The sequence below is a fragment of the Spinacia oleracea genome, chromosome 3 (genome assembly GCF_020520425.1).
Source record: "Spinacia oleracea cultivar Varoflay chromosome 3, BTI_SOV_V1, whole genome shotgun sequence".
NCBI lineage: Eukaryota > Viridiplantae > Streptophyta > Magnoliopsida > Caryophyllales > Amaranthaceae > Spinacia > Spinacia oleracea.
In genome coordinates, this window is record NC_079489.1 from 64,765,918 (window position 1) to 64,789,459 (window position 23,542).

General features: G+C 37.1%; 1 pseudogene; it reads left to right on the forward strand.

Moving 5' to 3' along the window:
• The first annotated feature begins 11,871 nt into the window (after positions 1-11,871).
• LOC130469736 (protein DETOXIFICATION 34-like) overlaps positions 11,872-23,542 on the forward strand; it is a 39,960-nt pseudogene continuing 28,289 nt past the window's right edge.

The window sequence follows — 23,542 nt, forward strand, 5'->3', positions numbered from 1 at the left end:
TTATGTTTAACTATATTCCCCTATAGTGGTATCAGAGCCAAGTTATGTATTCAAAGAATGAATTAGCATGATTATTACTGTTTTTGCATCTGTCGAAAAATTTGGAATTTTTGTTTATTTTTCGGAATTTTTACGAATTATTGGATGAATTGCGTAATAATCAGGTGCGAAATAAAAAATGTTCGCTTTTTCGATTTTTAAAACCCTAATTTGATTGAAAACGATTTTCTAAGATAACGTAATGGGAATAGAATTGCGAAAACAGGCCTCGAAGTATCGTTTTTTGGGCGTTTTTGTTAATTTTTCATTAAAAAATTAAAAGTGTCGGATAGTAATTCAATTAAAAGGTCAACCTAAGCTACTCGGAATTGCTTGAAATTTTGACACAATGTTTTTAGGTACATGCTTGATCTATGGTGAAAATTTCAGATTTTTCCGATAAGTATAAACCCTAACTTTGCCTTTCCCCAATTCGTACAATTTGAAACCCTAATTTAATTTTCATTAATTTTGGTTTAATAATTCGGTTAATTGGGAAAGGGGATATAATTTCATGGGTGAGTGGCTAATTTTAAAAATTATTGGATTAAAATTTTGAATTGTTTCGTTAATTTTAATCGCACTTAAACCAAATTATTAAAAATCTGAAATTTAATTGTTTATGAACGATTTAAAGCTTCGGATTTTATAAATTAAAAGTTCAAACTTTAAATGTTGATTGGTTCGTTCTTAAAAGTTTGAATAATGTTAGCCTTTGATTTAATAATTTTACGAAATTGGATTGTCGTTAAAGTTTATTGAATCGTTAAAAATCGTTATTTTTCGAAAATAAAAATCGTAACATTTTGAAAAATAAAATTAATGCAAGTTCGTGAAATTAAATTTAATTTTAATTAAATTGGTCCGTATCACAAACCAAAGGCACGAACATGAGCATGGTGGACGTATGGCTCGTCGAGCCTTGCGGGGCCATTGTGCTTGACCGAGCCGCATGCGACACAGGCAGCAGCAGGTACGCTGCGTGCCTCGTGCGCGCTGGGCGAGGAAGGGGAAAGCGGGTATGCTTGCGGGGCTGCGATGAAGCAAGGCGCGAGCCGTGCGACGTCCAGCACACACACGACGCACAACACGCACGCAGGGGCATCATAGCTGCGGGGACGCGATGCGCGCGCGAGGGCCTGGGGATGTGCGAGCCTTTCTCGTGCGTCTCTTGGGCCACACGCAAGGCATAGGGCTGGGCGCAAGCCTAGCCCTACTACATAATCGGACTTTTTCGTTGAAAATCGTTTATTTCGTTGGGCTTCGTATATTTGCATTAATTTGGTCTAACGGGATATTTAATTTAATATTTTATTTGCTTGGGCCGGGCCGCGAGTTTTAATTTAATATTTCATAATTAATTATCCGGAATAATTATTGGTTTGAGTGGGAGCCACTAAATGAAATTAAAATGAAATAATTATTTTAATTATTTTCGTAGGTCGCATTATTTTAATTAAATTCAATTTTAATTAGAATAAAGTCTAAGGATTAATAATTTGGAAATTGATTAATCTTTTAGGACGCGTTTATGTGAACTTGAATTTTAATTAATTCACGTAAATACTTGCATATTTATATGGGCCATTCGTTTTAGCACACGAATGGGTGAATGCATAGAATGTATATTTTATGTAATGCAGGTACTCAAAGTGACTAGTATGGCTAAATTTAGGATAGTTAAATACGGTCTGCGTACCGTTCTATCTTTGAATGTAAAGTTTTAAATATGGTATGCGTACCATGGAAATTTTAATGTAATTTATTATTTTCAAGTATTTCTAAGTTTATAACTTTAAGTTAGCATTTGAACGAAGATTCAAGACGATGCCAAGCTAACAAGGAGGTGATGAAGATTGGATGCTTCAAGACAAGATGTTTTGGGCCATATTACATCACCATTTATTTATGCAATTTAATATATATATATATATATATATATATATATATATATATATATATATATATATATATATATATATATATTATGCGTGAATGTATGAATGTATGTATGCTTTGCATGAATAGGTTGTTTCGTATGACTCGATTAGATTAAGTTCACTAAATAATCGAACCAACATAGAAACAACTAGGTCCAAGTAATATTGAGTTTAAAAAAATTGCCTTCCAAATCAACACTTACAAAAATCTAAGGATCTAAGGTATAGTAGTAGGTTTACGCTAAAGCGAGGTGCTATTTTAGTTGACTTAGGTGGTAAGGCGTCCTAAAGGAGCACGTTGATTGTGGTTTCAACTCAAACGACAATGGCATTATGTTGTGGCAATGGGATAAATTATGGCATTAATTTATTAACCAAGAGTAATTTGGAGATTACTAGCAATAGGTTTTGCTTACCTAAAATCTTAAACTACTTAAGACATGCTAAAGCTGCTTAAGGATTTAGGACTTTTGGGGTCTTGGAATCGTTTCATTCACTTTTGGACCATGTTTTATTTGTGCACGAATGAAATGTTTAATAGCTTTGATGATTGCGTGAATGCTTTTATTTCAAGTTATTAAAGTATGATAACTGTTTTCTTTGCTAGTTCATTATGTAGAATAGTAAATCTTCAAATTTATTGCGTTCGGACAATAGAACTGCGATATTTCCTCGATCGATTGGTAACTTTTTGAGAAAGATTCTCAAAGAAAAGGAGAGTGAGAGCGTATCTTGAATGCTATTTTCTTATAGTGATCTTCATGGTTGTTTTCAAACTAGAATTTGAATGGTAGACCAATTGGACCTCATATATTCAGAATACTGGGTAGTTTTGAAATAATGAAGTATTGAGTTAAAGACTCATGTATAACCAATGGTTAACAACCAATTTTCTTTTGATTCGATGATGAATTAGACTCATTGGATGTTGTCATTCAAAGTGAACAAAAGAAAGGGACTTTGTAAGCGTAACAAAGTAAGAAGATCAAGCAAAGAGTAAAGTCTTTAGGACTATAAGAAAACGTGCTAGAAAGGATGGGAAAGGGGAACAAAAGAAATGAATTCAATATTCAATTTCTACCTAAAAGTTTGTGTTAAAGAGAAATGACTTAGCAAATAAACTCCTATGGTATTAGATTACCGCTTGAGGTTCTAAACTCTTGTTAAGAACTCAAATTCCGGGAGCTAAGTCTGGTTATTGACCTACAAGTGGGAAATGAAGCAAAGTTGTGCTACATTAATTGTAGAGTCATCATGTTTGTTTTAAAGTCCTTCTAAAGGCTGGAACTTAATGGTATTATGTTCCATTAATCATCATAATCAATTTCTGTTTGGACAACGGAAAGACTCACATTCAAAGTAAACAAAAACATTCGTTGAGTGTTTATTTGATTGAAATGGTCATTTAAGGGTTGATTCATATGATTGATTAATAAACAAACGAATCTCTTCACACTCAAACTTCAGAAGGTTCAAATCAAACACTTTGATTTGTGTTCCACATATCTTTGGCAATGTCATACAACCATATCAACAAGTCAACATTCTAAGATTCCATGGCATGGATTTCTGAAAGTTGGTTAATTTAAGACACATGGGTCTTGCTTGTGGAACATGACATAAGAATGGAATATTGTTAGAAGTTTCTAGACAATGAAGTTCATGGGCCAAAGATGGATTTTATGACTTACCTTTTTCACAAGAATTTGAGAAAATATGGCTATATTTACTCAAAGTGAAATGTGTGAAATGCTTCAATGTAATTCACAAAAGGGTATAAAATCAACTTGGCAAGAATTTTGGAACATCAGGCTGGGTCAAGGTGATGTTTGCATAAGCCAAGAAAGATTATCTAAATTGTTTATATGGCAATATGACAATTGAAGCTCCATAAGAATATGGTATGTCCAAATGCAGAAATCGGAATCTATTTTGATTAACGATAATCACGACTATTGTCCTATATAGTTTCTAAATGATACTCTCAAGTGACTTTCACACTAAACAAAGTTGTCAAAGCTAAGGATAAGATGTCATAAGGATTGAACTTCGGTTCAGTACATCTTTTCAGTACATATATATCTAGGGTTGACAAACCCAGTGGGAGTTAGTGTTTACATCAAACAAACTCAAGTATAGATATATGTTTCTATAAGAGCGACTCATAGAAACAAAAGGTATTGGTTCTACCATAAATCTGAGAACATATGGTTGTTGCTCTAGATAATGTCTTTTAGGAAACCATCATATTTCCAAAAAGGCAAGTGGGAGAAAAATGACCTCGAATGGACTTCGAGTCAAGCAACAAACAAATGTAGGATACTTAGGAGTCTTTGGAAAAGCTCCGTACTTAGAAGCCTTTGGAAGAGCTTCAGGAAGACTTTAGAAGTGGTTCAAGAGAATCCTAATACTCAAAGGACTTGAGTAATGTCTTTATAGACACTAACGTTTGATGTTCAATGCCTAGGTAAATCGTATAAGGAATAGAATTCAACCAAGATAGATACATAGATATCTTGAGGAATGAAAACTATGAAGACTTTGGAAAGTGCTTCAAAAACATACGACTTACAGGTTAGCTACGACGAATTAAAAATTCCCAAGTATGGTTTGAGGCCATCAGAAACATAAGTATGGTTCGAGGCCATACAGAATGGTTTGAGGCCATTTCATCCAAAGTACCTTCATGTTGAAGAATCAAATCTATGATTTTGTTGATTTGCATAAAGGGTTCACTCCCATTAGTTGCAAACATGTTTTCTAAACATACAACGTTGATTTGCATAAAGGGTTTACTCCCATTGGTTGCAAACATGTTTTCAAAACATACAAAGATGATATTGTATTCACATACAAAAGAGAAGCTAGATTGGTGGTTAAAAGATTGTAAACAATTTCACGGCGTTGATAATGTTGAAATCTTTTTCACCAAGTCGGAATGCTTGAACTATTTTGGATAAATCTAGCAATCATTGCATATGGCAATATGGCAATTGGAAAACGAAACACCTTACTCAATTGGACTTGTAGAAAGGAATTGTGTACATCACACAATGTATAAGTTTTGGATGCTAGATAAAAGAGCAAGCTTAAGAAATCTATTCGTAGATTAAAGCATGCAAGTGGGAATTGGACCATATTTGTCTAAACGGCTATTGATCAATCATAGCTTTATGAAAATATGGATCATCTTATAGATGAGGAGTTTAGTGGGAGCCAAGTCAAGTTTATTGGTTCTATATATGAGATACAAATCTCTCTATTGAAAATGACATTCAAATTCTAAATGGTTAGATTTGAAAGTATTTATCAATATTAGAACCATGGTGAAACTTAGAACATACTGGGTTAAAGATCTATTGGATAGGATCTAAAGCATTGTTTGGATTCTGTAAAAGTAATCAAGCACAATGGAGAGACTCAAAAGAGACTCTCAACCCATATGAGTAAGTCTAAGTTATGAATGCTTTAACTAAGTATAAAGCTAGGCTGTTATCACTAGAGTTAAGCATGAAGGACCTTGAAGAGGTGCCTTCACCTTATGTCACATGGCAATGCCAAGATTTTAGCAAAAATTTAGTATCTCTTGAAACAGAATAAAGCGAAAAGTTACATGGATGGATTTTAAAATGCGAATGGTTTTTGCATTACAATCAATCATGTATAATGTGATATATACATCGCCGAGATAACTCGTGAACATTGGATCGTGACGAGTTTATACCAATCTCTATTGATCTGGATCTAAGATCATTGGAGCAGTATCAAGACCATCCAATACATTTGGATATGTAGGATGAGCACTTGATAAGAGGAAGTGAAGATAACTAAAGTTTTGATGCTACGTCCATTTGCCTATGCAAAAGTTAGATCTTGTTGTTAGGCAAACCACAAACAAACACGGGCAATTAGGTGTCGTGATTAAAAGGTGGTTACATAGGTTCTAAACCATATGTGATGCATGGGAAACTGAATCAATGATTAGTTTCCAAGTTCTCAGTTGAAAGATGTATCTCCCACATCTATGTGAACTGGTTGGAGCATTCCAAAAGGGAAGCATCATTTGAAATTCTACATAATTGAAATAAATTCATTGTTGCCTAAGAAGCAATAAAAGGGAATTGTTTTTAGTGGGAGTTCTTCAATGAACTCAGGTTGATCACAAGTCTGCTACCTAGATGATTTTCTATTTTAGATATGATTATCATTCTAAACAGCAACGAAAGACTAGATCATTCTAGAAACATATTCAAAGATCTTTTCATCTTAGATCGAAAGGCTTTCGATAGAAAAGATGCTAAGGATAGCAAAATACGATAAACTAAACCTCTGCATTGAATGATACACAACATTCATATGCAGATATGGAATCAAGTTTGAGTTCCATGAATGTTTTAAGTATTGGGTGAAAGGCCTATATCTGTGAAACATTAAATGCTTGATTTTGGGTTAGAGGCCCACAAATTGGTAAGCATTTGGTTTAAGCATTTATCATTTATGAAATTATATTTCATAGTTCATTTAATCTTGGTTTAGTATTAAATGATAAGTCCATGTGATTCAAATCATTCAAATGGGATGTCAAGATGGATTCTTCAACAAAGAAACACCCATAAGTGAACTTGAATATTGAAGTCACAAAGGATCCCTAATCCAGGTCATTGAAAGGTGGACGACCAATGACTAATGAAGATTACATTGCAAGTAGATTACTTAGTTCTGTTTCTTGAACTAGAGTGACTGGATGTCAGAATCTTTTGCATACATACTTATTGGATTTTGTATCGGATTGACCATGAGAACACTTTAAGAGATTAAAGTCATGTCATAGGTAGTTCTCATTAATGGTGATTAGAAACCGTTCCTTAGAACATGAGCGATTATGTCTGCTCGTTTGAGAATTAGTTCGCTTTGATACTAGCTAAACGTCGCACCGTAAAAGGAGGCTATAAAAAGCAGTTATTGGGCGTACTATGAATCAAAGTGAGTGTGCATAGATTGCAAGAATGGATTGTCCTCCTATCTTTGATAGGATATGGTGTTGTTGTGTAACAAGGCCTCTCGGAGAGTTAGATACTGTAAAATGCATGGCCGTGCTCAGAATGGTTAGGCTTAACCTTCTGCAAAAGTTTGACAGTTGAACTCTGTAATCCGAGAAACACTTCTGGACCTAATAAGGAGGGCTTGGATCTTACCTTATGTTCAGTAAGTAAAACTAAGTGACAAAGGAATGTGGATGCACACTTGTCTGAATGACAAGTGGGAGATTGAAGGAAATATGTCCTTCACCCAAGGTGCATTAAGTCTAATTCCAAGGTTCAGATTAATTGCGCACAATTAATTCAGTGAGATCAAGTGATCGGAACAGCTAGCTGGAGAAATGCTTCCGATCAGTGAGTTCTAATGGATATTGAACTCACAACTTACTCTTGACTGAACCTACAAGGTCACACCAATGACACGTAACAGATCACCGGATTAAATGAATCAGAAATTCATTTAATAGCTTTTCGGGAATTAGTTGGAAACGTATTATACGATACGACCTTTGTCGAAATCGTATATCGTATCGCGAATATTCGTAAGCTGGGAGACACGAATAAATCGTATCATACGACGTGATTCGTCGTATACGAAACGATAAATAATATATCGGAAATATATTAAATCGCGAAAACGAAGGGCATCGGAGTTACCGGCCCGTCGAGCCAAGCACGTAAGCGTGCAAGGCCCAACGAGCCAGCAACTCGCGAGCAAAGGCGAGTAAGGCCAGCCCATTGGGCGCGAGCACGCAACAGCGCATCGCAGCGACGAGCTAGCAGGCCCACGGCCCAGCTGCTCGGCGCGCGCGCTGTGGACTTCGGCCTGTAGTGTGTCGCTGGGCGCGGGCTATGTGGTCCGTGTGTGCTTGCGTGATGTGGCCGGTCAAGGGCCCTTGGTTCTTGGCCGGTTACATAATTAATACAATAGGCATATTGTATTTTCCAACAACACACAATTCATATTACTCAAACCCTAGAGACACAGAGAACCCTAATTCTCTCTGTGCAGTGATTACGAACAAGTCAAGGTACATTACAATACGAACAAGATAAAGAGGAAAAGGACGATCATAATTCTACTACTTACCTTCTCTTCCAACTCGGCCTTGGCCTTCTTCATCTTGGCTTCGTAGATATCGGCCATCCAATCCGTCATATCACCCTCGCCTATATCGTCCTCCTTCAGCTTACTCATTCCTTCCTCTGCACACAAAAAGAAAAAAATTTAAAGAGAGACAGAAACGAAGACAAACGGCATGCAGTCTATGACTCTACCTTTGGTCATAGAGTACCCTAAGCCCACGGCAGCTAAGAATGCCTCGTCCCGTAATTGGCTTATGTGCGGCAACCAGTGAGCCGGCACAAGAAAAGTCTTTTCAGCACTAAGCTGGTAGGTGTTTGTCCTAAACATAATTTAATGTGATCCCACTCTGCGGCCGTCAGAGGTGGGAGGGCCTAATCATGTTCCATATACTTAGTTGTGGGGCTTCAGCGGCTCATCCTATAATACATATCCAGGTCGTCGGTGTAAAAGACGACCCACGTCTTCCTCCACTTGTGCCACTTGGAGAGTTTTCCCACCACTATCTGGTAGGTGCCCCGGCTGCTCAGATTAAACCACCCCTCGACGGCATTGGGGGATGGGAAATGGAAACCAGATGAAGAAACGCGTTAAAAGATGGCTGCACATTCTTCAGCGCACATTTGGCGATATAGCCAAATACGTCTGCCCAGGAATTTGGGGTCAATTGGGCGACCCCAATGTTAAAACCATCTAGAACCTCCACAACAAAAGGATGCGGAGGAAACCTCATGCCTAATTTAATGGCAGCGGCATACACTGGAAACTCCCCATGCGCCAGCAGGCTGACCGCCGCCTCCAAGTTGGCCGGCACTCTCATCTCATAGCCTTCACCCACGCAAAGGCCGTCTCCCAGATCTGCCCCATTCTTGTCCAACCATTTCATCCATCCCTGATCTGGATGAATGTCTGAAGGAAGGAGATGAGCCTCTTCCCGGCCCCTTGGCCTATTCGGCGCTTGAGCCACCGCCTTCCCTTAAACAATCAAAGGGAACGGAACCACAGTCGGCTCCTTATTAATTGCATGACCTACCAAGAGAGACTCGTCCATGGGCGTACGTTCCGACGAGCTCGCCGTCTGCTCCTCCTCGGGCTCGACATACTCGTCTATCTCTTGGAAGAGATCGGCATATTCTTCATCTACTGTCGGGCCAGTAGAAGAGTATCTTTCTGGAGGAGGTGTTTCCGTCCCATCTCGAAAACGCAAGCGAGTCGGATCTTCCGTCTCGCCATGCCGTCTGCATAGTGAACAGAGCACGGCTTAGGGGAGACCAAAAATGAAGAAAAGAGGTCATTGGGTATATGCCCAGCCAATGGATGGGCGGCACAACGCTTCGTAAATCTAACGAGCACTCATCTAATGCTAGACTGCCGCCCATTAACCAAACTTAAATGGAATAGCAAAAAGAAAGAAAAAAAACATGTAAAAGAATCAAAGAACTAACCTCAAGAGATCTAGCAACAGGAATAGATTGAATTTGGTGAAGAACAGATTGAGCCTGGTTAAGAATAGGTTGAGTTTGATGAAGAAGAACTTAGGTATTGCGCTGCCCGAAAATCGCCTCTTGGTGTTGGATGATTCGCCGGAAATCGCCATAATCCCGAGAGCTCAGTAAATTCAAGAAGTGAAAATGTGAAAATGAAAGTTACCCCCTCTCATATATATAGAGGGGCAAAAAGGAGATGGATGACACTTGTCATCATCTCTGAAGTTGTGTAAAGCAAATCAGGAATGTCAAGGGTCAAGAAGGGATATCTGAAAGATCGTTTCCAGAAATACCCTCCTTGAGGGGCAAATGTTGTGGGAAAAATTACCATGCCATATGTGCCACTAAGAGAGTGACACGTGGTCCAAATTATGCCACCTGGAAATATGACTCAGAGTGTTAAAAAGTATTTTGACATGGCTTACTTACCCAACTGAGGGGCTGACACCACGACACCTGGCCTGGGCCCACTGCCACTTCTGGTTAGGTTTGCTGATTGTTGATATAAGGAGAAAGACTGATTTTCTTGATTGGTGACACAGAGGACCAAAGGCCCATTTATGTCCATATTAGGCTGACTGCTTAATATTTAGGGACACGTGTCAACCTCTAAGTGCTCAGCCAATTATATTGAGAGGATTCTAGGTCATTCCTTCTAAACCTAGTACTATATAAAGAACCAAATCCCATGGACAAAGGACAATCAACAACAACCACAAATATTTTATGCTCTACCTTCTCTCTAGTTTCTCTCTCTCTAAAAATCCATACTTACTTAGGCATCGGAGGGAATATTCCGAGAGGAATATTCTTGTTTTGCAGGTCGGAGCTGAGATCGTATTGAGTTCTACCGGAAACCTCCTTGTCATCAACTGATTGGAAAAACCCCACAACATTACCCATTTGAAATCAATAAGTAACACCTCTCTATGGCGGAAAACTATTACTAGTTGATTTAAAGGTGAGAATAAGTGTTATTTTGGAATGGCACATTTTAACTCAATTTTGTAGTTTGGAACTTAAGGCTTTTACTATGTTGGTTAGATTTGAAGCGAACTAAAATACTTAATCATGCAACATAATCAAGCTTAAATCTCATGCATAACATCAAGACATATTTAAAGCAATAAATATCTTAAAACATGCATAAGATTTAAATGTAATATAGTATGGCATGACTTCATCTTGAAACTTCAACGTCAAACTCCATCTTGGAAATGGATTGGAAACTCCGTTCTTGAATTTCACCATGGGAGGCTCCATTTTCATCAAATCGGATTTGCAATAATTTAAACTAATTACAACAAATTGATGTACCCATACCATCACTAGTGGAAAAAACCCCTGTTGTAGCCCCCTTGTTGAAGGGGGCATACATAAGCGCGCCTCAATAACCACTTAGTCAACGCGGGTCAAATATTTTACTAACAAGTTGGGGCGGGCTTTTATGGTGTTCGCTTCTATAGAACCTGTTGAAGGGGGCTTTTAATTGCCCGCCTCAATAGACACTAGTCTAAAGGGGCGGGCTTATGTATGTTCGCTTCAACAGGGCTTCACAACATTTAAAACAATTAAACCTCCTCACCGCCAAACAGATGAGATCTACGTATACTTCAAATCTCGATCTATTGCAACGCATCTGAAGGCGATTCGCACCGCTCCTCACCGCGCGGTGTAGGTTCCTGAATTCCCGGCCAGTTCCCGCTTCTCACTGTCGCCACCACTACCACTGCCACTTTATTCGCGTCTTCCATAATACTCGCCCCCGACTGCGGTCCTCCATATCTCGCTCACCTCTGTCTCTCTTCTTTTTTAAGGTTAGTTTATAACTTTTTTGATTCCTGTTTTGTTTGATCTTGAAATTTAGTTTCACTTAATTAGTTGAGCATAATGAGTTGATTCTGCAGAAAATTTAGGCTAATGTTACAGTTATTGGATGAATTTACAAATTAGGGTTTGATATTTGTGGTTTTTTAGTTCAATTGTTAGTAATATGTTCAATTGGGACTTTTTTCCAATTTGTGGTTGACACCTCTGTGGTGAATTTAGAATGTGAACGATAGGGGATTATACAAAACTATAAAATGTTGTTAGTTTAGCAGAAGTACCTTAGTTTTTGCAAACTAATTTTGCCGCTATACTTGTGATAATTTGACCTTTTCTTGGCAAAAACATGCAAAGTCTTCGAAAAATGGCAAATAGCTAGTTTTCTACTGTGTTGGCACTCGTAGAGAAGTCAAATAACATAATCTTCTGTTGATGTTCTGATTCTGGATAACCCCATGGATATCAAATTACTAATATGTAATATGTACATATCATATATTGAAATGCTAATTGCAATATCTTTTTACATCTTTCTATAATAGGTGTGGAGTCTACAGCAAATAAGAAATCGTGGTTGGGTTCCTTGGAGGAGCCAAACAGCTCTTTGAAGGTAAGAACATCAACATCATATTCAATTTTGGTGTTATGACAGACTCACTGTGATTATTTCTTTTATGTGTATTCTTAACTTAATTAGCAATTACTCCCTATGTCAATAACTATTAAGACTTTTTTTTCTTTGGTCTTTTTGAAATAAGTTTTAACATTTCTTTTTGGTAAGTACCTTAGTGGTGTCTCTCTGTGTCTCTCCGGATCACATGGGCAAAGATTCTCGTATGATTACATAAGTTTCATTCTTCATGTTAAACTTGTCAGATGGAAGGAGTACCCTTTTCTGTTAAACTCGAACTTGAGGACTTCTGAATTATGAGGATCTTATATCTTTTCTTCTTTTCGACACCCTTTTGGTAGTATTGGTGCTTAGTGTAGTGCAAAAGGAACTGAGGTTAATGTGAAACATTGGAAGGGAAAAGTTAGATTGCCAGTTTACAACTTTTTGTTACTTCTCTAGAGGCACTGCAGAAAACTTTTTGCAGTTTGTTTTTCCATTTACTTATGCACAAGATTCAGAACCTGTGGATCAAGAAATTTGTGCGAAATATAGAGTATGACAGAGTTTAACAGTGTTCTTTCAATGTTTGTTCTATACTTGAAGTTGGTAGAAATTTAGGGAGTCACTAATATTCGGGTCCAATTTGCTAGGAAGAATGGGTGCTCCTTTCCTTTGTAGTTCTGAACCTGTTTTGTGTGGAAACTGGCAAAAACATTACGGAGTAGAATTTAGAAACATCTAGAATTTATTGCGTGTGATAGTCTGTGCTTCTGGTTTGCACAAGTATTGCTCATGCTCATTTTCTGCGACCTATGCTGTAGGATTTGAGCCTCTTCCCTTTAACAGATAGTCTGTGCTTCTGGTTTGCACAAGTATTTCATATTTTTAATGTCAGTCTTAATTAAGTATGTCGTATGAGGAACATTTGTAGGAACTAGTCACACATCACCTCCATATAGTTTGCTTTCCTGAGTTGTTCACCAATTAATGATTTGGTCTTGAAGTTACTCAGCAAGAAAAGAAGCAGCAACTGAACAAATGATCGTGAATCTATATTGTATAAAGCAGTTCAGTTCATCGGTGTGGTCGTGAAATATTAAAGCAGAAACCAAGTTAACTTAGACTGTACACATGTAGGTTCAAAATTCGCAAAGCTGAAAAAATGATCCTAAATCTATATTGTATAAAGCTAGATTACTTAGACTGTATACATGTAGCTTCAAAATTTGCTTTAGCATATTCTGACCACTAGAACCCTTTAACTGATCTGAACACATGCGCTGCTCAACATCTGCTCTTAATTCTGATTCCTACTGACTTTGTCAAATCTGAGTCATCTTGCAGATTGGCATTCTTACAGTGTTATCTTTCAAAACAACTGCTTAGATGCATTTGTAGTTTCTAGCAGTTTTGTTATGATCCTCAAAACTTCTAGAACTTGGTTTAGCAATTTCATATACTTTTTGGTAAAAACAAGAACACTTTCAATAAATCTTGACAGATGTATGGTAGAAGTTTTCACTATGTAAAAACCCTTGACAGTTGATACATTGATTCAATGAGTTGATCCTGCTTTCGTTTTTTCTTATGCAGTATGAATTTAAATGGATGGGAAGGCATGCTATTCATAGGAATCAATGCTGCTATAGGGTAATGCTTCTCTGTATATTCCTTAAACCAGTTAACTGTACTCTACAACTACGAAGCATCCTTGTGATTGTACTACATACTAACTACTAGTACTAAGTAGCATTAAACATTCTAAAACTGTCTTTAAACATTTCAGAGTTCGAGTATCCAACGAGCTTGGATCAGGAAATGCAAGAGCGACCAAGTATTCCGTGATAGTCATTGTTTCTCAGTCCCTCTACATAGGTCTTCTTCTAATGTGAGCTTTCATGCTCACCAGGAACCATTTTGCTGTGATATTTACAGAAAGTAAAGATATGCAAAACGCTGTTGCTCATTTAGCCTATCTTCTGGGCATTACCATGGTGCTTAACAGTGTCCAGCCAGTCATATCAGGTATTATTTTGATCAATATTCAACATTAAATATAACTGATCATGGTTTAACAGGTTCAAGTATAATTTTGTTGATTATAGGTGTCGCGGTTGGAGGAGGGTGGCAGGCCTTAGTTGCTTACGTAAACCTGTTTTCCTACTATGTTATTGGACTTCCTCTGGGATTTTTCCTCGGCTATAAGACTCCCTTAGGTGTGGAGGTAATTATTACCTATATATATTCTCAATCAAAATACATTATTTTCTGTACAACTCTGTCATCGAAATTGTTTTAAACTAATAATACATTTGATTTTATTAAGTGATAAACTTTATCAGTTCATTTTTATGGAACACTGATTGATAGGGTGTTGTGCTGCAATATGCATGGTATTTGGATAGGAATGATAATCGGAACTAGTCTTCAGACATTTATCCTTGTTTACATAGTTTACCAAACAAACTGGAATAAAGAGGTGAGTTTCTTTAATTATTGGTTCAATAATACATGTCATTTTTCCTATAAGTAAAACAACGATGTGTGATTACTTTAATAATCCACAAGCCACCAAGTCGACTATTGATAATCAAGGCTGGGTGCATACAGGAGATCTTGCGTACTTCGATGATGAAGGGCAGCTTTATGTGGTTGACATGATGAAAGAGCTCATCAAATACAAGGGTTTTCAGGTGCAACTATACCTTTTTATGCTTCAATGGAATGTAAATATAATATCGTGAGTGTAAACTTTGGTACTCTATAGCTCATATATTTTCCTTCCATCTTGAAGGGATCGTGTTGATTGGAAGAAAGTCAACACGGCCTTAATTATGGTTTGTAATGCATGATCTAAAGGGAGCTTAGTGGCCGGATTAGAGAAATTTGTTAGACTAGCTCTCTAGCCTTTTGTCTTTATTTGTTAATATTAGTTTTAATTTGTTAGACTAGCTAGCTAGGTGTTTAAAAATTGTAAACGTACGTACTATACGCTTTTCTCTATTGGGTTAATATAAATGAAGTTAATTTAATGATTTATTTATCAAAAATAAGCAGATTCATACCATTGCTATTCTGGTGTTGATTGGTGTACATGTTTCAATACTCAATGGTGTTTATATATAGATTTGATTATTGCCACCTATTTTATATTTTAAAAGAATTTGGAAAAAAAAAAAATTAATGTTGTTGAAGGGGGCTTTTAATGTACGCCTCAACAACATATGAATTTTTGGCGCAAAAATAAGGACCTGTTGAGGGGGGCATTTAAGAAGTGAGCCTCAACAGAGGAGGCTGTTGAGGCGGGCTTCTTAAATGCCCCCCTCAACAGGTCCTTATTTTTCGCGTTTCTGTAGAGGTTGTTGAGGCGGGCTTTTGAAAGCCCCCCACAACAGATCACCTGTTGAGGCGAACAAAGCCCGCCTCAACAGATCACTGAGCTGTTGAAGCTACGTCTGTCGCAGCGGGCCTTGTTCGCCTCAATAAACCCAAAATGCCCCCCTCAACAGGTATTTTTTCCACTAGTGCATATTTAAATAAAAACTTATGGTGCATTTGACCATATTTTACATTCAAAATTAATGGTACGCATACCATATTTTCTATCCTATTTGGTCCATACTAGTCACTTTCCGCAACCTGCAAAACAATATATTTACAACATACCATTCACCCATTCATTTATCAATGAATGACCCACTTAACGAGTTAGCAGAAAATATGCATCACATAAATATTTGCAAAAACATATATGAATAAAAACTTAAAGGAATAAGGACCTAATAAAGAGATAAACATATATGAATAAAAACTCCCACTCAAACCAATAATTATATTCCTTACTAATTTTTAAACATAAAAGTGTTTTTCCAAGTACAATCGTAAGCTACATATTTAATTAAAAATTAAAAGGCCATATCATATTTATTTTAAATCCCATAAATTAACTTTAGTTGATTAAAATGAAATAATTTTAATTTATTCAAGGTTTTAATTTTATTAAATAATTAGTATAAAATTAATTATATTAATTAAACTAATAAAATTAAATTCTGAGAAAAGATTATAGGCACGAAATTAAAATTAATTAAATTCGTTGCTCAACGAAAGTTAAACGTGCACCATTGGGCCAAGGCAAGGCCATGGGCATGAAGCCCATCCCTCGCCAAAGCCTTAACGCAACAACAACAACTATGGTTCGTGCACAGACGCAGCACCCATGGGCCTTCTCGTTGCGCGCACGCAACATTGCAAGCATGAGGCACAAGGCCATCGCACCCTAGCTCATCAATGCCTTGCGTTGCTGCTCCCTCCCCCTCGTTTCACTTTCACACGCGCACACACACACAGGTCGTAGCCCATGTGCGCGTGCATGTGCCTTGCTCACTTCCACAATAACGTATGGGGGACGAGCTCCCTTGCTCATCGTCGCATGCCCGCACCATTGAAACACCCTTTAGGGTAACACTAGGATATCCATTGCTTCACAAGTTTGTGAGTCGATTTCATAAAATTAAAATTTTATTATTTTCAAAATATTATGACTAATTAATAAACCATATTAATTTCATAACTATTTAGGCGATAAATCAAAATTCATTAATTAAAAAAAAATTCAATTAAATAAACTTTAGGGATTAAAATCTAGGTTAAATAATTTTAAAGATCCAAACATTAACAAATTTTAGGTGGTATTTTAATCATAGGATCCCAATTAAATTATCAATTAATTATGAAAAACGAAACAAATTCAACAAATTAATTATAATTACAAATTAGTTTGCATAATTCACGAATATATATAAACCTTAATATTGTTAAAAATATGTAGTAGGTCAATTATTAATTCAAGATTAACATACAAGATTCGCAAATATTTAATAAAACATTATAAAAATTACTCATTTTGCATTCGGAAAACTAAAACCTCCGAAAAGTCATAGTTAGGCTTCAAATTTGGGAATTCTGGGTTCAGCTACAAAATTATAATATCAACATTTTAAAACGTCGTTTACATGCAGATTACCCTATAAAAACATAATATTCCGATCATTATTAACAAAACTGCCGAATATCCTGCGAACATATATTTAAATAATCGCATGAATTTGCAATTAATTACACCAAATTAATTAACCCCTTTAATTCTTTGCAAATTTATAAAATTTAATCCATGCTAAAAAAGTTGATTATGTAATTAACTAGAGGCTCGTGATACCACTGTTAGGTTATGAACAATATAATTCATGCGGAAAAACCATAAAGCCATAATCCAAATTAATTGCCCCCATAATCAATTAGCATAATTTAGTATAGATACTATGTTATGTGTGCCTTCCTTAGATGCTCCCGGACCGAATAAAAACAAGCATATAGCTCCAAATGTCGCCCCTCAGTAGATAGTCCACAGCACGTTCAGATCCGCCTTAGGTTCAACCAACTAGGATATAATCTAAGGTTTTTATACACTCTGGAACTCACAATAAGTGATAGGCAAAAGTGTTGAATTTTATTGAATTCGATCAAGTTGTGATAATTGATATAAATTTATGATCATGGATCACATTTTAAGGGGAATAGAGTAGTCATATCCTACTAGAATTAGATTTACTAAAACCCTTAGAATTAATATTTAAGTTAATCTCAAATACTTAGTCTTTTAGAAACATCCAAATACTTAGGTATTAGGATTATCATAATGTAATCCCCCGTAAATTTAGAATTTTATTAATATATTTTAACGTATAGTTATTTATATTTAAATAAAATTTATGAATTTTAGTAATAAATATATAATTAATGTATATTTATTTTATTTAATTAGATTTTAAATATTTTAACGATTTATGCAATCAAACATAATTTTTAGAATCATACTTTGAAAAGAGTTTGAATTACGAAAACACGTTTGAATTTGAAAAACACTTCTAATCGATTTTGGATTCAAACACTAAAAGCAATTCTAATCCTAGCCCAATTAGTAAATCCCACAAGTAAATAAACCCCAAACCCCAAACTTACTCACAATGATTATCTCTCCTCTCAACTCATAAACCCACAAAAACAAACTCACGTAATTCTTCACGTGAGAATGCTCAACCCTCCAAACCTCCTCCTTGCTTTACTTTCACGTGAACTTTGCTATTGCGCGTCCCCTAGATGCTCCGCCACCGCAGACCAGCGCCGCCGCGGCCGCCGATGTAATACCTCGTATTTTTCTGAAATTATAAATGTATTTTAATGTATTTATAAAGTATTTTCACGATTTTTAGAATTTAAATTGCATTTAATATGCATTTAAGTGTGGTTTTAATTAAATAAAATATTTATTATTTTTATTTAATTAGGAAATAAATTAAACAAATTTATTATTTTACTATTTAAGTCGGGAATTTATTGGGTCGTATTTTAAAACTATTTAAATTAAATTCCGAGCCCAGTCCAATTCAGTTGGTGAACCCAACAAAGCTTTTAAGTATTTATTTCTAACTTAAACCCAATTGCTAATCCCAATGCAAAACCCTAACCTAAGCCCACTAGGGACTAGGAACCTATAAATAAGACCCCTCCCTTCACTTGATCCCCTCACAAAATTCAGAAATCTCTTTCTCCTCTTTTTCTCTAACCCGGCTTTGCTCTTGCTCGCCCCTCACCTGCGCACGAGCAGCCGATCATCCGTGCTCGTTGTTGCTTCTGTGCCCGTGCCTCGTGCACACTCACCCAGCCCTCTCCTCGTGCCTCGCCTTCGAGCACTGCACACTCGGCCTCAATCTCTCTTTTCTCTCGCCTCTCGCGCACACTCCCTTCGTCCCTCTCGCCGAACAACAACACAACCCGCGTGCGCTACGTACACTCCCTCTTGCTCCCTTTCTCGTGTGCGTGCACTGAAGCCCTGCTGTTGCTGCCTTCTCGCCCTTGCTTGCACACAATACATGGCCATTGTGTGTTTGTGTGTTGTTTGTTCCGAATACTCCGTATACTTTTATCCCTATTTCAATTCCGCATTTAAATTATATTATTATTATTATTATTATTATTATTGTTTTGATTAATTAAATTGTTGGGAACGGTTATGAACACCGTATTATGATGTCTTACGTATTTGGATTCATGAATATGATTTTAATTAAAAGAATTATTATTTTCAGATTTGGTTATTTATTAAAGCTTGGATTTTAATGTCTAAACGTGATTTTTATGGTTAATTAAGATTAGGGTTTTAATCTTAATATAATGGATGATTGATTTACATAATTTAAAGTCGTTTAAAATGATGGAAATCAAACATAATTTTCTGATTTAATCCAAAGCTTTAAAGTGTTGATTTTAATGATTTTAAAGGCCAAATATCAATGTTTTTATGCTAGGACTTTAAGACTATTATTTTAATTATGATCAACTAATTTCTAATTAATTCGAAGGTTTTAAAACTCTTAAAAGTTGTTGGAAATTTAGTAAGCATGGATAATAGCTAAGTTTTATTATTTTATTATAGGTGGTGATTTCAAGACTTGGTTGTGATTCGCAAAGTGACCCCCGTACTTAGGTATTCGAGGTACGTACATGTCTAGAGTGACCACCAATTACATGATAACTATATGATGATTATTATTTTTTAATCATGTGATTTGAAGTATTATGGAATTCATGTTTGATGTGGTGAACAAGTATGTTATGGTTTATTGTTGAGTTATGAAGCCTATATGGAATGTCAAGTTGTTCAAGTTTATATGCATGTATGAGTGCTTCACATGCAAGGATTATGCTTATGCTATTGTACGGAATGTCTAGCATACTTTAAGCCAAGTTGTTGTGCCGTAGTGCACTATTTATTCTACCGCCGTGTAGAATACTTTTGGGAAACTTATGTGAATTGAACTAAGGAATATTCGTGCCATGTGCACACCCCGCTTGTTAACTGGCAATGTCGAGTTATCTCAATGGCATATTGAGAAGGAACAAAGGGAGTAAGATCACTTGAGTCCTATGTTTGATCACAAGTCCTAAAGGATTAAAATGAAATGTCATTGTTTGGTTGCTTATATCTTATGTCATGTTGTTGTGTCGTGAGTTCACCTTGTGCATAAAATATTAATTAACGTAAAGTGCAACCCGAATGAGCTTCAAAACTCTTGTAACGTATATACCTTGAGTATAGACAATGGGGGGAGTCTTGCTGTAGACACCTAATTTGTGTCTCCCCCATGGGATGGTGACGATACCATTTTCTTTACTAGGTGATTGGAATAACTCCAGGCGAAAATCCCAATTGCTAAGAATATTTCCAAATTCAAAATCCAAAATCCAATTCCCGAGGCCGTTCCCCTCTCGGAACTCGGTACAAAATACAAATTTCAAAATCCAATTTCAAAATCCAAGTACAATCTCATCTAGTAGACCATCCCATTGGTTTTACTAGGCCTTCTCCACTCAAAATCATATAAGGCAAGTCAAATTCGGGCGCCGACCCACAAAACCGAGCATGCCGGGCCCCGTCCCGTACAACCGGAATTCAATACCCGAGAAAGGCTTGTTTTTAGACGCAAAATAATGCCTTAACCTCCAAGAAAACACAAAACGCCAAGACTAGTACTATTCGTACAAAGGTACAACACTACAAGAAGAAACAAGGACGGAGCCTGCGTCCTTGTTTTGGCGGCATTCACGCCACGTCACCAGCGCCCAGCGCTGGCTCGGCGTGCTGCGCTGGCGTGTGATGGCGTCTTGCACCCATCCCTCCTATAAATACCCCTCATTTTCAGCATCAAGAGGAGAAAAATACAGAATACAACGTCGTAATACCGACATTACACCTCAAAATACAAATCAAAAACCCTTCAAAACACATACAAAATCTCTAATTCAAAAGCAATTGGGAGCTCTTGCCTAAACCTAAATAGGTAAATCCAAATCCCACTCTAATCAATTATGTTGTCTTGATTTCAAAATGATTAGCAAGTTGGTATTTTTATTATTAAATTTGCCACTTGCAACAATCATACATGTTTTTCAAAAATCAAAACTTTTCAAAATACAAAAATGCAAACTTTCAAGATTCAAGGATGTTCAAAGTTGTTTACAATCACTTCTTTGAACTAGAATCACTTTCAAGCATGAAGTTATCAAAGATGACACCTTTTAATCCTTAAAGGTTTAGTCTTTTGAGATTCAAAACTCCATTTTTCAATATACAAGTTCAAGTTTTCAAATTTCAAGATCCCACCATGTTTAGGGTTGTTCATGGCTACTTCTCTAAACTAGGGTCCTTTCAAGTTCAAGCATTTTCAAGTTCAATACTTCAATATTCAAGCTTTCAAATTAAATACTTCAATATTCAAGTTCAATATGCAAAATCTAGGATATTTGGGTTGAGCAACCTCTCCCAAGTTGAGATTTTTGGCTTTGAATTCGTGTCGGGTGCACTTATTTTTAAGGAGCCGCTTGGCGTTCGAATCTCATGTGCCCAAGTACAAGTTTCAATTATGCACCATTCTATATTGCAATTTCAATTATGCACCTTTCAATTCCGCAATTTCAATACCGCAATTTCAATTACGCAATTTCAATACCGCAATTTGAATATCGCAATTTCAATTCCGCACCTTTACTTGCCTAGTCCATTTCTAGGCAATGTGGACCTGCTCCCTAGTCCATCTCTAGGGGGTCTTGTATTTACTAATTCCGCACTTTATTTAGTATTGTGATGTTGCTTTATTTGCTTTATTGCTTTCATCACCGCACATGCTAAATATAACAAATAAATACAAGGTTACATCACGCTTAACAAAGATAATTTCTTGGACAAATCGGCCTTAGGTTCCTTCAAATCAATCTTTAAAGCAAAGTGACCACCATACAATTAGAGATTCTATTTGCTATAAATTCAAACCCACATAGTCTAATCTAGGGTATATTTTCGAAAAAATGTTGTGCCAACGTACTTGAATATTTATAAAGCTCGCGGAATAAGCATTTCGTTCCTGTGCCCGGATCTCACCCATCCGTTTCGAGGATTCAAAGCCTTATCCAAAATAGAGTCAATTGCGGTGTTTCCAAACGAGACTTTAAACAATGTTTGGTGGCGACTCCTTCGAGGTACAAAAATACAATGGTTTTCTAAAGAACCGCCCCCTTGTAGGGAATTGCACACATAAGCAAGAAGAAAAAAAACACCCCCTACAATTCTGCCAGGCGCAGCCCCTACGCCCAACGCCACTGCCAGCATCCAGGACAGTGGCTCACAGTGGCTTGTTGCCCACTTTTGCTCAACTTTTCGTGTTGGGAGTTAGTCTATTTTTGAATCTGGAAGGACGCTCCCAAACCTCGTGAAACGAGTGCCGAAAAATGAGCTTTACAAATACAAATTCAAGTACGATTTCAATTTCAATTTCTAGGCATTTCATGCATTTTTCGAAAACCATATTGTGCAAAATTAATTTCTACCTTTGCCCAAACGGATGTGTTCTACATTCTACATTCGGGCTAGCCCCGGGGGCAACGAAATGGTGAATCTCCTTACGATTCCCGACCAAAGTGAGTAACCATTTCCGCGCCTACCGAAACTTGGCATTACTTGTGTAGGGGAATACAGTTAAACATAATAACATGTGCGGAACAATCCCCAAAGCCAGGAAACATGTATAAAGCACAGATTAAGCAAACTTACATTCGAAGTGTGTTTTCCACGTTAATCCGTCAACGAACACGAACAAAGAACTCCACTTGTCGTTCCTCTACTTGGTTCACTGACACGCCAGATCCGTCTTGATAATCGTAGCTTAGACAATTGATCAAGATACTTTGCTTTTGGGAAGAACTCACTTTGGAGGCACAGAGAGAATTAGGGTTCTCTGTGTCTCTATGGTTTGAGTGTATGAATTGTGTTGTGTGTTGGAAACTAGGTTGTAAGGTTATATCATTAACCTTACTAACCGACCAAGCAAGAAGCAAGGCCGGCTAGCAAGCCGTGCGAGCCAAGCAACGGACACACGCCCGCGCCCAGCGACACACTGCAGGCCGAAGCCCACAGCGCGCGCGCCGAGCAGCTGGGCCGTGGGCCTTGCTCGCTCATCGCCGCTGCTGCGCTATGCGTGCTGTTGCGTGCTCGCGCTCAATGGGCTTGCCTTGCTTGCTCGCGAGCTTGCTGTCTTGTTGGGCCTTGCACGCTTACGTGCTTGGCTCGACGGGCTGGCAACTCCGATGCCCTTCGTATTCGCGATTTAATATATTTCCGGTATGTTATTTATCGTTTCGTATACGACGAATCACCTTCGTACGATACGATTTATTCGTGTCGCCCAGCTTACGAATATTCGCGATACGATATACGATTCCGACAAAGGTCGTATCGTATAATACGTTTCCAACTATTTCCCGAAAAGCTATTAAATGAATTTCCGATTCATTTAATCCAGTGATCTGTTACGTGTCATTGGTGTGACCTTGTAGGTTCAGTCAAGAGTAAGTTGTGAGTTCAATATCCATTAGAACTCACTGATCGGAAGCATTTCTCC